General features: G+C 40.5%; 2 long non-coding RNA genes across 4 annotated transcripts; both read left to right on the top strand.

Moving 5' to 3' along the window:
• The first annotated feature begins 7,556 nt into the window (after nt 1-7,556).
• On the top strand, nt 7,557-9,226 carry LOC119736011. Of its 2 annotated transcripts, XR_005272258.1 has the most exons (3): nt 7,557-8,047; nt 8,655-8,751; nt 9,140-9,226. It is a non-coding gene; the product is annotated as an uncharacterized LOC119736011 (long non-coding RNA). The 2 variants fall into 2 exon arrangements; XR_005272257.1 differs by lacking the exon at nt 9,140-9,226 and having other exon boundaries at nt 8,655-8,982.
• A 7-nt stretch (nt 9,227-9,233) lies between these two features.
• On the top strand, nt 9,234-12,767 carry LOC119736010. 2 transcript variants are annotated; one of them, XR_005272256.1, is made up of 3 exons: nt 9,234-11,576; nt 12,184-12,280; nt 12,669-12,767. It is a non-coding gene; the product is annotated as an uncharacterized LOC119736010 (long non-coding RNA). The 2 variants fall into 2 exon arrangements; XR_005272255.1 differs by lacking the exon at nt 12,669-12,767 and having other exon boundaries at nt 12,184-12,511.
• The last annotated feature ends 914 nt before the right edge of the window (nt 12,768-13,681 follow it).

The raw sequence follows: 13,681 nt of genomic DNA, 5'->3' as shown, positions 1-13,681 counted from the left end.
CGACTTAATATCCCTTTTCTAAAACTCTTCCATTTGCGACTTATCAACCCACCTTGGAAATTCCTAGTTGTTGAGTAAAATCCATACCGAATATATATCGGTATATCTATTTCGTGAAAAACCTGTGGGATACGAAAACGGTACCCCGCAAGTCGGTGGGCATTCCTTGTGGGGTACCTTCCATTTTCCGGTACCCCATAAGGCAGTGTTTGTACACGCACATGTACGTGTAATGCGCATTGTTGTAGGGCATTGAAGTGGAACGCTTGTGTCGGGCTACCGTCATCATCATTCTACAAACCATCATGGGGACTTTGAGCCGCCCGGACGTGCCGAGCGATCTGATGCAGACTGCCACAGCTGTTGCGCTAGTGTCTTGTGGTCAACTTCTAGCCGACGAACCCGGACCCGAGTGTTGCGAGGTCGGCCCTGGGTCTCTCCCAGGCAGTGTCAGGGCTACCGTAGTAGGGAGTTCATTTCTACTAATCTTCCTGCCCGCAATTATTACAGGAATGCGAACCACATGTTCAAGGGCACTGGCTTTCATTAAGGGCACTGGCTTTCATAAGCTTTCATGCCAGGAAAAACACTGGCAAGGATTACGTATGGTAATTTGAAATAATACTTGTAATCAATAATGGCCTTGCTTATAACGGGTTCATGATCGATGAAAGATTAAGTATTGATAGTGATATTGGAATTGCACCCTAATGCGCGTCTTGCATCAAAGAGTTCTGACGGATACTTTTAAGAGTTCTGACGGATACTCTCAAAAGAACAACATGATGAAGAAATTCCCTTTAATTGCTCAGATGTTTAAAATGGCGGAGGGGGGGGGGAGGGTTGCAGGTATGGACTTTTCTCCATCGTTTTTGTCCGTTTTCTCGCTTGTATTAAATTACTTACAATTTCGGAGTTTACTTTGGAAATAAACTCTCTCCATGCACTATTCAAAATTGTAAGTATTTTATATTTTAACAGAAATGTGATTAACAGGAATGTGTTGCTGCTAAATCAGCTGGAAATAGCTTCAGGTCGTGACCGATGAAGAAACAGAAAAACTAAAACTTTGAATGGGGGGGGGGGTGAAAATGAATGTATGACAGTGACGTGACTGGGGTCCAATTTGCATAAGACACTTTGGAGCCTCATTTTCTGGAGTGGAAAACTCAAGGGTTTTTTTTGCCAATTGATAAAAAAACACCCTTCTTTTAACCTCCTCTGAATTCTGAGCTGTAGGGACGCAAGTGGGGGACATGCCTCTATAGTGGGACGTGTGTGCACTTTTCCCTTATTGGATACACCACTGCCAAAACCCATGATTTACATATGTCCAAATGATTACATTGCTTTGGTATTAGTATTACTACCAAATATCACAGGCCTACTTGAAACGAATGTTACCGGTGAACTTTTTTGTGCATTTTCTACTCCTTTTAAATGGATGAAACTATTTGCCATCAGTTTTGGGGTTTATTTTTTATTGAAACAGTCACGTGGTTGCTAGGGCATATCTTCTGGCGTTTTTAGGCAACGCTAATCCGATTACGTACTTTGAAGCTGTAATAGAGCAGTGAAATCCATGCACCCCAAAAAACATGGCTTTTTGAACGTTGTGTTTCTCAGAAAATATGCTCAGTATGATTGAAATGTTAAATTACAACGGAAGACGACATTCTAAACGTTGTCGATGCCGAAATGTCAATACTGGTTACTGGTAAAGCTGACCTTCAAGTCTGGAAGAAATCGTTCGAAAACTTCCCCAAATTCATGTATTAAGCTCAATTTCTAGGAATCTCTCCAAGTTGTTATTTTACGAGTAGTTCAACACATATATCATCTAAGAATATCCCGAATTTCAGCTTAATCTTTTGTTGCACATGCTAGTATAACAACTAGAACCATCCCCATGGAAAACTTCGACGAGGATTTTCTTTTGACACATCCGACGTGCATTGCTCAGCAAAGCTCCGTAGGCGCTACTGTTGACCGAGTATGGTAGATTAGCACATTCATTAGTGTCACTCGGCGTGTTTAAGCTGGGTCTCGGTATCGACCAATGGCAGCCATATGGTTGCTACGGCAAAGCGTCGGTCGTTGTTAGGGAAAGCTAATCCGATTACGCACTTAAGACGCTGTAACAGAGCATTGAAATTCGTGAATCCCCCAAAACATGGCATTTTGAACGTTGTGTTTTTCAAAAAATATGCTCGGTATGATTAAAATGTTAAATTCTAACTGCAGAAAAAATTCTTAACTTCAAGTCAGTAAAAAAAATCGCCGTCATCGATGCTGAAACGTCACACTGGTTACTGTCAAAGCTGACCTTCAAGTCTGGAAGAAATCGTTCGAAAACTTCCCCAAATGTATGTATTTATCCCAATTTCTAGGAATTTACCCATGTTGTTATTTCACGAGTAGTTGAACACTTATATCATCTAAGCACGTCCGAATTTCAGCTTAAAATCTGTTGTTTCGGACGCTAGTGTTACACGAAGAGGATCAAAAAAACTATATGCCCATATGTATTGTTCAGCAAAGCGCCGTAGTCACTACGGCTGACCAATTTCGGCCCGGCACACAATTATGACGGGCATATTAGCATATTCATTAGCGTCGCTCGGTGTGACATGGCGTGGGTCTCGGTATCGGCCAATAGAAGCCGGCAAGTTAATTAACAACACGTGAAGGAGGCTTTTATGCAACCACATTGGTTACTTTTATTATCATCACCAACGGGTTCACTCTTATTTACACCCAACGGTCATACACCAAACTCTGGACTACCCCGATTCTTCGGAATCAATGCGGCTGATGACAGACTTGTATTCGAGTCACGAAACATCGAGTCCAAGTCGGAGTCACATTTCTCGAGTTCAAGTCCGAGTCCCGAGTCCTCCAGGTCGAGTCCGAGTCCGAGTCACGAGTCACAAAGGTCGAGTTCAAGTCCGAGTCACGAGTCACCTCGCGTTATCGCGTTGCGACAGCAATACACGTGTGAACGATATGACGTCTGGCAAGAAAAGTATGGTACCTTACCCTATCAATCTTGCACCAGTGCAGTATTACGTGCGGACGGCGGGGTACAAGTTTCGGTACATTGATTTCTTTAATCAATAATGTATATCGGTATTAAACTGGCTACGGTCACGCACGCACCGCATCGAGCGCCTTACGATTTTTTCGCGAGTAGTGTTTTATTTTAACCTCCCGTGGAATTGAATAGCATAACCTTTGGTGTGAAATTTACCATGATGTCAGTTGTAAACAGCGCCGCCTTGAGAAAATCGTGTCCAGCCCCTTTACTGTTACATCCAGCGAAAGCCCCCCCCCCCCCCCCCGCCCCGGTCCTGTAGCGAATTTCTAAATTTCAACTAATTGATTCTCAAACGTTACAGATAATGTATGTACAACAGATATCACAGACTTTCTTCAGATCGTATTCGTGTTTCTGTGCAGTTTCCAAACCAAGAAGGCAAACATTCGAGTCTCGCTGTTTTGCCATCCACCCTGCTATGTTTCGTACGATACCTAGTCAGAGCACTATGTGGGTTCCGTTGATTATTCGCATTAGAAGTCCGTGGCTGTGATTTGGGTGCCGGTTTATTTCGGTTGACTCGGTGTGACTTGTACTGACATTGACTGGAATTGAATTGTATTTTTTCGGGCAAGAAAGTAAATCGTTGAGTGTTTTCGAAAGAACACCGCGTTCACCGCCAACCAGCCACTGTTGGGGTCGCCATGATGGTGGCGGGTTTCATAATTGGCTTGATTCTCTTGCAGTGAAAAATAAAAGACATTTTCAGGCACTAATTTGTGGAGTTGTATCATAAAAGTACGACGTACAATTGTTTTCTGTGTACTTGTTCTACATTGTCCCCGAGGACAGGTACACAAAGGAACAACTATGGGCGTCGCTAGGCTGGGGGGGGGGGTGGTGTGGAGGGGGGCAAAAAAAGGCAAAAAAAAAAAAGGAGAGAGAGAGAAAAAAAGGAGAGGCGTGGAGTCATATTGCTATTAATTGAATGGATTGGAGGGGGTGGCAAATGTCCCTGCCCCCTCGAAAACTGAAAAATCGAGAATACGCTGTGAAAAGACCAGGGATTTCGAGGGGAAAAGTGCCTTGCTCCCTTTAGACAAATCCTGGTGACGCCCATGAGAACAACAGATCCTTTCCTCGGGAGTTGAGTCTTTTGTTCAAAACGGTCTTTGAGGTACGTGTGTGTGTTTTGTCTATGGGAGAGTGTTATATTACAGGGACAAAGTAAAACACACACACCCACACACAATTTCTCGGGGAGTAAAGTAAAACAAGAGTGGGTGATTGTTTGTGTTGAACGTACGTGCAATTTGTCGTTACGGAAAGCACATGACCCATTGTCAAGGTAGTGAGCGTGAAATAGGGAGGTGACCTCACACTCTCTCGGCGTATACACGTTGCTAAGAATCCAATGAAACGCAGGGACCGAGCATTTATATTTGTACGCAGTCGGTAGGTGATGATGCTTCAATCTTCCTTTCGAAGACACGCTTCTCCTGTGTTCAGCCAGTGACGTGTCGCCAGGTTTTGGGTGGTATAAGCATGGGCGTAAATTTATGATTGTGTGAGGGCGCTGTTCATGTTATTATATTCCGAAAGCTTCCAAAACTAGAAAATACTCTCCAAATGCGTTAACCCTACGAAAGTTTATCGTGTACTGAATTGTATTTGCATACTTAAGAAAAGTATAATTGGTGCTAAGTCCAATTAAGAAGCCAGCTAATTAGCGCTAATTACACGTTTAATCATAATTACGAGTGTATGGGCTGGGAGCTGGAGAACGTGGCAGAGTTCTCTCTGTATTGATTTCACAAACGGGGAAGACATGAAAAGGGGGAGGATTGTAAGGACTGGTTTTACAGTTATGACTATTGGTCAAAGGTTTTCTGTTCAAAACTGCAAAGAAATAATTTGGAGCTGCTTTTTTTTTTTTACCAGAAAGGCGAAGTAACAACTAACAAGGGATGAATGTGCCCAGCGTGAGCGTGAACGCTATTGCAAATTCGTGACATCACAGCATGTTTTCATGCTGAGAATTTTCAAAACATAACAGATTTCAGCTCTGGCAAATTTCGCAGTGAATGTTTGGTGACGTCAAATTCGCTTTGCATTCACATGATTTATGAAACAGCCTTTATAAGGACTGAATTACAGTGATTTATCCAAGTTTTGTCCAAAATGCTTACGATTAAATATATAATTGGGCTGCCGTGTTTACCAGCACGATCGTGAGTTAATCATAATAACAATAATATGAATACCGGAGTCTTACATAGCGCACGTATCTACCAACAATTAGGTACTCAAGAGCCTGGAAATTATGTCTATTATTAAAGACAACTTATGAAGTTTATGAGAAATATGAGACCCATTATGTAGCACCTTATAAGGGTTTACAAGGTGCTTCGGCGCATATTGCAGCCACTGCCAGAAACATTAGGGCAAACCCCTTCTTTTAGCGATAAGTGTTACTGGGTTCTTTAACGTGCATTTCACAATGCACTGGACCTACGACATTACGTTCCATCCGAAGGAGGAAGCAATAATGGTAAAGTGCATTGCTCAAGAGCACAAGCACCATGTTCCCACGGTCAGGATTCGAACCCATGTACCACGGCACACGAGTCGAACACCGTAACCATTGGACCACAGCATCCCAAGTAAGGAACATAATCTTCATTCCAGAAAAACATTTTCTTGAATCACATGTTCCTTTCTCTTTTCCACAATATTTCTTGCTTTGTTTTGTTTCACTAGTTTGTGCTTAACAAGATCAAGCTGCACATAGACACAAATTATAGCCAAATATTTTTTTCGAGGTTGCAGCGCTTGTGACATTTCGACAGCAATTGGCAAAAAAACTAACAAAACTCTGCACTCTTACCTCCTGATAGATGAAGTAGGTGAAAGGTCATATGCGCGATCAAGTAGGTGTAATTTCGCCAAGTGAAACACTGGGAAAGGCCTCTGATTGCGGAGCACTGCGATCGTGTCTGCCCTTGGGCAAGACACCGTTGCTGCAAATGTTCCTGAATTAATACGCATTTTTATGCCAGAGTTAAATAGTTCAGATTTGTACTCTTAGTTCTGAAGTCAAGGGCGGATCCAGGGGGGGGGGGGTCCAAAGGGGGCCATGGGCCCCCCCCCCCCCAAAACGAAACCAATTTTTTTTTTTTAATGTGACATCGCAATAAAGGCAGGCAATGAGTACACCACCATCTTTTCCTCAAAAAACATTGGTTAAAGTGGTCAGAAATTGCCTCAGATCGCCCCACAGAGCATCTAGAATCCAAAAAAATTTCGGGGCCCTTAAGCGGGCCCCGAACCCCACGCCGTAATTTTTTGACCCACTTTTTTGGGGGACCACATTTTTTTGGCCCCCCAAAAATTGTGTTCTGGATCCGCCCTTGTCTGAAATCAGCTTATTTTGTCTTTTCAAGTCCTAACCACTGGGTAGGGTGTAACTTTGTTCCATTCTTGACAGTGTTTACATTTTTCTATTTCAAGTAAGCTTGTGAAATAGGCAATTTGAAGACTCGAACAAAATCTAGAAAGCTCTCTTTCTTTCGTTGGATGATTCGATATGAATAACTCTCAACAAGTCACACATTGAATCTGTGTTGCCAAGCTAAACGTTAAGCTGCACGCAATGAAATTTGTTTGACTTTTCATTCTTATTATTAGAAAATGCTCCATCTACGCCACTATTGACAACAACGACGGTTGCCAAGGTTACAGCTGCACAAAGTAAGCCAAACAGGTGGTTGTTTTAAATGTACAGGTTTTACTCCGGAATCTGATGCATAGGCCTGTATCTTTTCATAAGGGAATAACAGTGTGAGGAGCCGGTCTTCACTGCGTGATAATGACCAGGTGTGGGGGTGACCGCTGTTAATGGACCGAGACGAAGTCGAGGTCCATTAACAGCGGTCACCCCCCACACCCGGTCATTATCACGCAGTGAAGACCGGATCCTCACACTGTTATTCCCATTAATAAATACCTTTTTAACGAAATAAACAGTTAAAATGCTCCAAGTTTGTGACTTTCTTTCGGCGATATTTCCAGACTTTTTTTGTGTTCATGTTCATGGGCCATATTTTAGCTAAACAGCTACGTAAACTCAACAGAAACTGCTGCCGTAGCGAAACAAATTACAACAATGTTTTCATATCTTTACCTGATGGAGGAAGCTGAAATCTCGTTTACACATTCCTTGTGTCCGGAATTACAAAGATGCTTGGTTTAGGAAAGGTAAATATGTCGGTGGGGAAGAGTTCAAAGAAAATAAATCGTAGATCTACGCTTTCGTCGTAAACATCCTCAGTATATACTGCACAGCTGTACGATGTCGTTTCAAAACTTCCTTACGCGCGCGCACGCACGCATCCCTAGCAACTGTGTTGCGTACGCGCGCGTCAGTCTCACGCGATGGGGGTTGAGCGCATGTGCAGTGCTCTATTGTTACAAGCTACCGCAGGACTGTTACTATATTTTGACCAATCATTGGCTTGTGTGACCGGCCAGACTTAAATTCCTGTAATCATGCTGCCAGGTCCCGTCTGTAAAATATTTCTTTGTCGATGTCTAATATTTTTAGCATAAACAGCGATGCGAAAGTCGTCGAAGCATTGCGAGTGCCCTCTTGTGTTTTCCGTTGAATAGAGCATACCGAGTTGCGTAACAATTTGCATATGACATGCAGTGCGAAAAAGTCTTTTATTCCGTGCAGTGTTTCAAAAGCATAGGGCTTCGGACGCACATTCCGTGAATTTTTCGCTAGTTTTCTTGGAGAGTAAGCAAGCATGGGTAGGTCACTTGACTGCTTGTCGTTGCTGCTGCCAGCCACACCTTATTGCGAGCCAGCTTGTCTATATTTTGCTGTGTTTCTCACGTGGTTTTGCCATGGTTAGCACGCCGCATGTGCATACACATATCATGTACATGCATATCGTGTAGTTTGCCCAAACATCCCGAGGCATAGGTACACAGGCCACAACTGCTCCGGTAAGTGTTTCAACTTCGTAAATTTTGATGTTATCTTAAATAGCACTTTACGACACATTTTTATGCCATGAATACTCGAGGTTGGAAGCCAAGTCTGTATGAAACATTTTTATGCCATAAAATAAATCTCCCAGGTTTAAAGCCAAGTCTGTATGAAGATTGTTGTGCATAAGATGACTTGAATTTTCGATACCGAATTTCCTTGTAATATTGACTGTATACTTGCACATACTTCGATCCTAAATATGTTGAATTATAGGGTCAATGCACTTTATGGAACTCAAATTTGGATAGCGTGGATGGAAAGAGAACTTAGAGAATGTTTTAGCCTGAAATAAAACCATGAGACATATGGATGGATGTGCGAATACAGAATATTGAATACTCTTTTTACGAGCCTTACTGTTTAAACAAACAAATGTTAAGATGTAGATGTACGGTATAAAATGCATTGTAAATTCATCAATATAGAATAACTACGGATGTGTACACATGTACTGTGGAGATGAAACTTTTTGATGGCACTGATGATTATTTAATATTCCTTCATCGAAACATTTATTAGTATTTAGGAGATTACTTAATATGTACAGTAATTTTATTACAGCTACTGCTTGTGGTTCTGTGGTTCCTGAGTGGTCACAAATAGAGAAGCCTTCTCGAGTAGACCAGTGTATCCCATATCCAGCATCCATAATATTTGGGTACGTGTGTAAAACATTATTGCTTGAAATGTGCCTTGGAAATTGGAGATTTGGAGATTTGGAGATTTGGAGATTAATGTGTTGTAAAATTATTGCATAGCAAGTGCTTATGGAGATTATTTCTCCTTGATTAAATTTTTATGCCTTTAATATTTTTATGCCTCTCTAAGAAATGTACTTGTAAATTCGCAGCAAAAACATTTCTATGGAACAAATCAATGGAAATTGAGGTTTATAGAACAAGTAAAGCAATTTCTCATGATAAAAGATAGCCAAGGATAAGGAGAGATGGTTATTTCAAATAATTAAATAATTGAATATTGGATTCATAGTCATTGTATATTTGTAAATAAATTAATTTCTATTCTTCTGTTTTCTGTTATTACAGACTGCTGAAGAATGACTGTCGTTTTTTTGTAATAAAATTTTGATCAATTTATAGTGGAATATATACCCAGTGTCACTTTCAAATTTTACTGCGTAACCTTTCCAGCTCGGTTACAAAAATGGCGTAGTCGGCAGGATGTCATAAAAGACATCCTTATTTGTGACACATTTGATCAAATATAAACGACAGTCATTATTATCATCATCATCATCATCATCTTCGATGACAACCTTCTTGAGAGAAGCGTCTTTCATCAGAAGGGTGGTTTGCTGCAGCAGTGCGTTTTACATCATCTAGTCTCCGGACAGACAGCTGCCCAGATGTTCGTCGGAAGTGAGAGTATTTTTATACGTAGCTACACACATCTTCCCCACAGTTTGGCACCGTCGTCTGGGACAGATTGGAGAGCCATTCTTCACATTACCTGTTTTTCAGCCGAGCGGCCGTGGAGTGTGCTGCTAGTATTCAGCTACGGAACTCTTTCACTGATGGTGAACTGTAAACATATTCACTGGGAACAGTGTCGTGCAGTCAAGATTTTTAACATTTTAATATTGCATATTCATTTGTATTTTAACTTGTAGCCATTGAGCATGTCGTTTTGACAATGGAAGTTTTGCATGTTAGAAACAGCTTTATCACATACATAGAACAGATTGATTGTTTGATTGGTCCGATTGAAGATCAGCTATTTTCGTAAAATCAAGTTTGCCTTGGAGTCGACGTTATAGATATTTCACATTTGAGTATATACTCGTATATTGTGTGAATATTTTAGTAACACCGTGGTAGTTTATTTCTTTTTATATCTGCAGGTTTAAGCTTTCCAGGGACAGTTCTGGCTTCTGTACCTCATGCTCTGCTCCCTGCCCTGCTATCTTCACTGCAGTTACTACCCGCTTGTTGCTCAGTCTCTCGTATCCGCGAACCGCTGTAGCATATCGTATCTGTTTCTTTACTGACGCTGCGTAGAATACGTGTTAAGGTAATGCATGCTAATTGCTTGCTCATGCTGCCTGTACTTGTATTGTCCGTGTATTGATTTTTTCACATAACTAGTTTGTAGTCTCTGGTTGAAACATATTGAATTCATAGTCGCAGAAAGTAGAGTATTTGCTCTAGATTTGAGACTTTTGGAGGAATGACACCTGTACATTTAAAACCCAGGATAGATCTAATGCAGACCCTGTATGTCATTCTTGAACTGTACAGTCCTTTTATCCGTATTGATAGTAGCCAGTATTTGGTAAATTTTATTCTCTTCATGTCCTAATTTCGTTTTAACCACTATATGTTGGGATTAGCTAACCCAACGTGGATAAATAAACATGTTTAGGTTGGGGATGAAAGAGGCCCTGTAAGTATATGTTGAGGATTTTCTTTTTAAAATACATGTAGGTGTTAGCCAGATGCTTGGATTTTTTTATAGTGAAGGATAGTGTAGTATATGATCATCTTGAGAAATTAGGTTTCTTGGACCAATTGAGATAAATGTAATCTCTATTTCTCTAGCGACATGCTAGAGATGGGCCATATTTTTACCATTTTCTCTATCCCACCATTCCACACTATCTTGCCATTTTAATTAATACTGATATTATGGATGTTTTTTTAGGGAATGTTTTATTTTGAGAAACAGATAGCCAGATTTTCATTTAGTTAGGGCTTTCGTATGTCTGATCATTGGCCAAATTGGGAGTTTTAGATTTAAGGTCCATTGAGGTCATCTCATTTCACTAGTCATATACTAGTGGTGGACATTCTTTTATCGTGCTCTCGACCATGTGTACATATCATAGTCCAACTTCATTCTGAAGAACTGGTGAAGGATTTTTTTTAAGTAAACATTTCCTGTCCACTGTCTCACTCAGTCTAGAGCTGCCAAGATAATTTTTTTGTCTTTTGAGAATATTTTTCATTACACAATTTTTAATCCCGGATGATTGTGACCGGCCAGACTTAAATTCCTGTAATCATGCTGCCAGGTCCCGTCTGTAAAATATTTCTTTGTCGATGTCTAATATTTTTAGCATAAACAGCGATGCGAAAGTCGTCGAAGCATTGCGAGTGCCCTCTTGTGTTTTCCGTTGAATAGAGCATACCGAGTTGCGTAACAATTTGCATATGACATGCAGTGCGAAAAAGTCTTTTATTCCGTGCAGTGTTTCAAAAGCATAGGGCTTCGGACGCACATTCCGTGAATTTTTCGCTAGTTTTCTTGGAGAGTAAGCAAGCATGGGTAGGTCACTTGACTGCTTGTCGTTGCTGCTGCCAGCCACACCTTATTGCGAGCCAGCTTGTCTATATTTTGCTGTGTTTCTCACGTGGTTTTGCCATGGTTAGCACGCCGCATGTGCATACACATATCATGTACATGCATATCGTGTAGTTTGCCCAAACATCCCGAGGCATAGGTACACAGGCCACAACTGCTCCGGTAAGTGTTTCAACTTCGTAAATTTTGATGTTATCTTAAATAGCACTTTACGACACATTTTTATGCCATGAATACTCGAGGTTGGAAGCCAAGTCTGTATGAAACATTTTTATGCCATAAAATAAATCTCCCAGGTTTAAAGCCAAGTCTGTATGAAGATTGTTGTGCATAAGATGACTTGAATTTTCGATACCGAATTTCCTTGTAATATTGACTGTATACTTGCACATACTTCGATCCTAAATATGTTGAATTATAGGGTCAATGCACTTTATGGAACTCAAATTTGGATAGCGTGGATGGAAAGAGAACTTAGAGAATGTTTTAGCCTGAAATAAAACCATGAGACATATGGATGGATGTGCGAATACAGAATATTGAATACTCTTTTTACGAGCCTTACTGTTTAAACAAACAAATGTTAAGATGTAGATGTACGGTATAAAATGCATTGTAAATTCATCAATATAGAATAACTACGGATGTGTACACATGTACTGTGGAGATGAAACTTTTTGATGGCACTGATGATTATTTAATATTCCTTCATCGAAACATTTATTAGTATTTAGGAGATTACTTAATATGTACAGTAATTTTATTACAGCTACTGCTTGTGGTTCTGTGGTTCCTGAGTGGTCACAAATAGAGAAGCCTTCTCGAGTAGACCAGTGTATCCCATATCCAGCATCCATAATATTTGGGTACGTGTGTAAAACATTATTGCTTGAAATGTGCCTTGGAAATTGGAGATTTGGAGATTTGGAGATTTGGAGATTAATGTGTTGTAAAATTATTGCATAGCAAGTGCTTATGGAGATTATTTCTCCTTGATTAAATTTTTATGCCTTTAATATTTTTATGCCTCTCTAAGAAATGTACTTGTAAATTCGCAGCAAAAACATTTCTATGGAACAAATCAATGGAAATTGAGGTTTATAGAACAAGTAAAGCAATTTCTCATGATAAAAGATAGCCAAGGATAAGGAGAGATGGTTATTTCAAATAATTAAATAATTGAATATTGGATTCATAGTCATTGTATATTTGTAAATAAATTAATTTCTATTCTTCTGTTTTCTGTTATTACAGACTGCTGAAGAATGACTGTCGTTTTTTTGTAATAAAATTTTGATCAATTTATAGTGGAATATATACCCAGTGTCACTTTCAAATTTTTCTGCGTAACCTTTCCAGCTCGGTTACACTTGCATGGGGCTGAACGGGGCTGGATCAATGCTGGTTCAGGGGCCATTTATTCGCTTGATCTTTGAAGCCGGTCCATTATCACCGTTAATGCCCGGCCACGTGATCGAGTCTCGACCAATCAGAAACCATCAACTCTCCATGGTATTTATTAATACATATTGACGTGCGGTTTTACTGCTTCATTACAGAAACATTCGTCAACAAATATTAATTTTTGCGCGAAGTGCTCGAATCAAACTGTTTAGACGAGGAAAAATAGTTGGCTGGAAATTTGCATTTAAAGGTATACGGGAAAATAAGTGAGGATGTTGTTTCTCTATGGTTCTCAAACTCTGCTTTAAAACAGTCGACTGTTGTTAATGCACTGTTAATAAAACAAAATCTGGTTATAGCAAACATAACGCCTTGGTTCCGACTATGCATTAATGTGCACAGTTAATGAGACTGCCACCCCCACTCGATGCTTTATGATATAACACATATTTTGGCTAGGTCCGGCCGAGTTTGTGTTAGCGAGAGTCGACTGTAATGACATTATCGTCCCACTCACCTTATTGAAAAACCTGTCTGCTTTCCCCCGATTTTCAGAAAGTGACGTAATTTGAGAGTCCGGGTAAATTTGTTGGTTTAGCGACTGCTTGAGCACAATGGCGATGGGAGGGGAGGGCGCTTGAAACACTTCAGGAGTGCCAGCTTCCTTTTTTGAGCGTCTTAAATTTACACTTAACAAGCAATATATTCTGTTGCCACTTTTTATTTGCAGGGGTCACTCCTAAGGCGGTGTTGTCTGGTGCCACGGGTGTTTGGGCGTCAAGCATCCCAGCATTTGCCGTCCTCGCATTCCTTGCTGTAAACTCTTGCACGTGAGGTTAAGGTCTTCGTGTTTATGAAACTAC

The sequence above is a fragment of the Patiria miniata genome, unplaced genomic scaffold (genome assembly GCF_015706575.1).
Source record: "Patiria miniata isolate m_02_andy unplaced genomic scaffold, ASM1570657v1 HiC_scaffold_29, whole genome shotgun sequence".
In the NCBI taxonomy this organism is placed as follows: domain Eukaryota; kingdom Metazoa; phylum Echinodermata; class Asteroidea; order Valvatida; family Asterinidae; genus Patiria; species Patiria miniata.
Note: the sequence above shows the minus strand (reverse complement) of the source record. Positions and strands in the feature narration are given on the sequence as shown.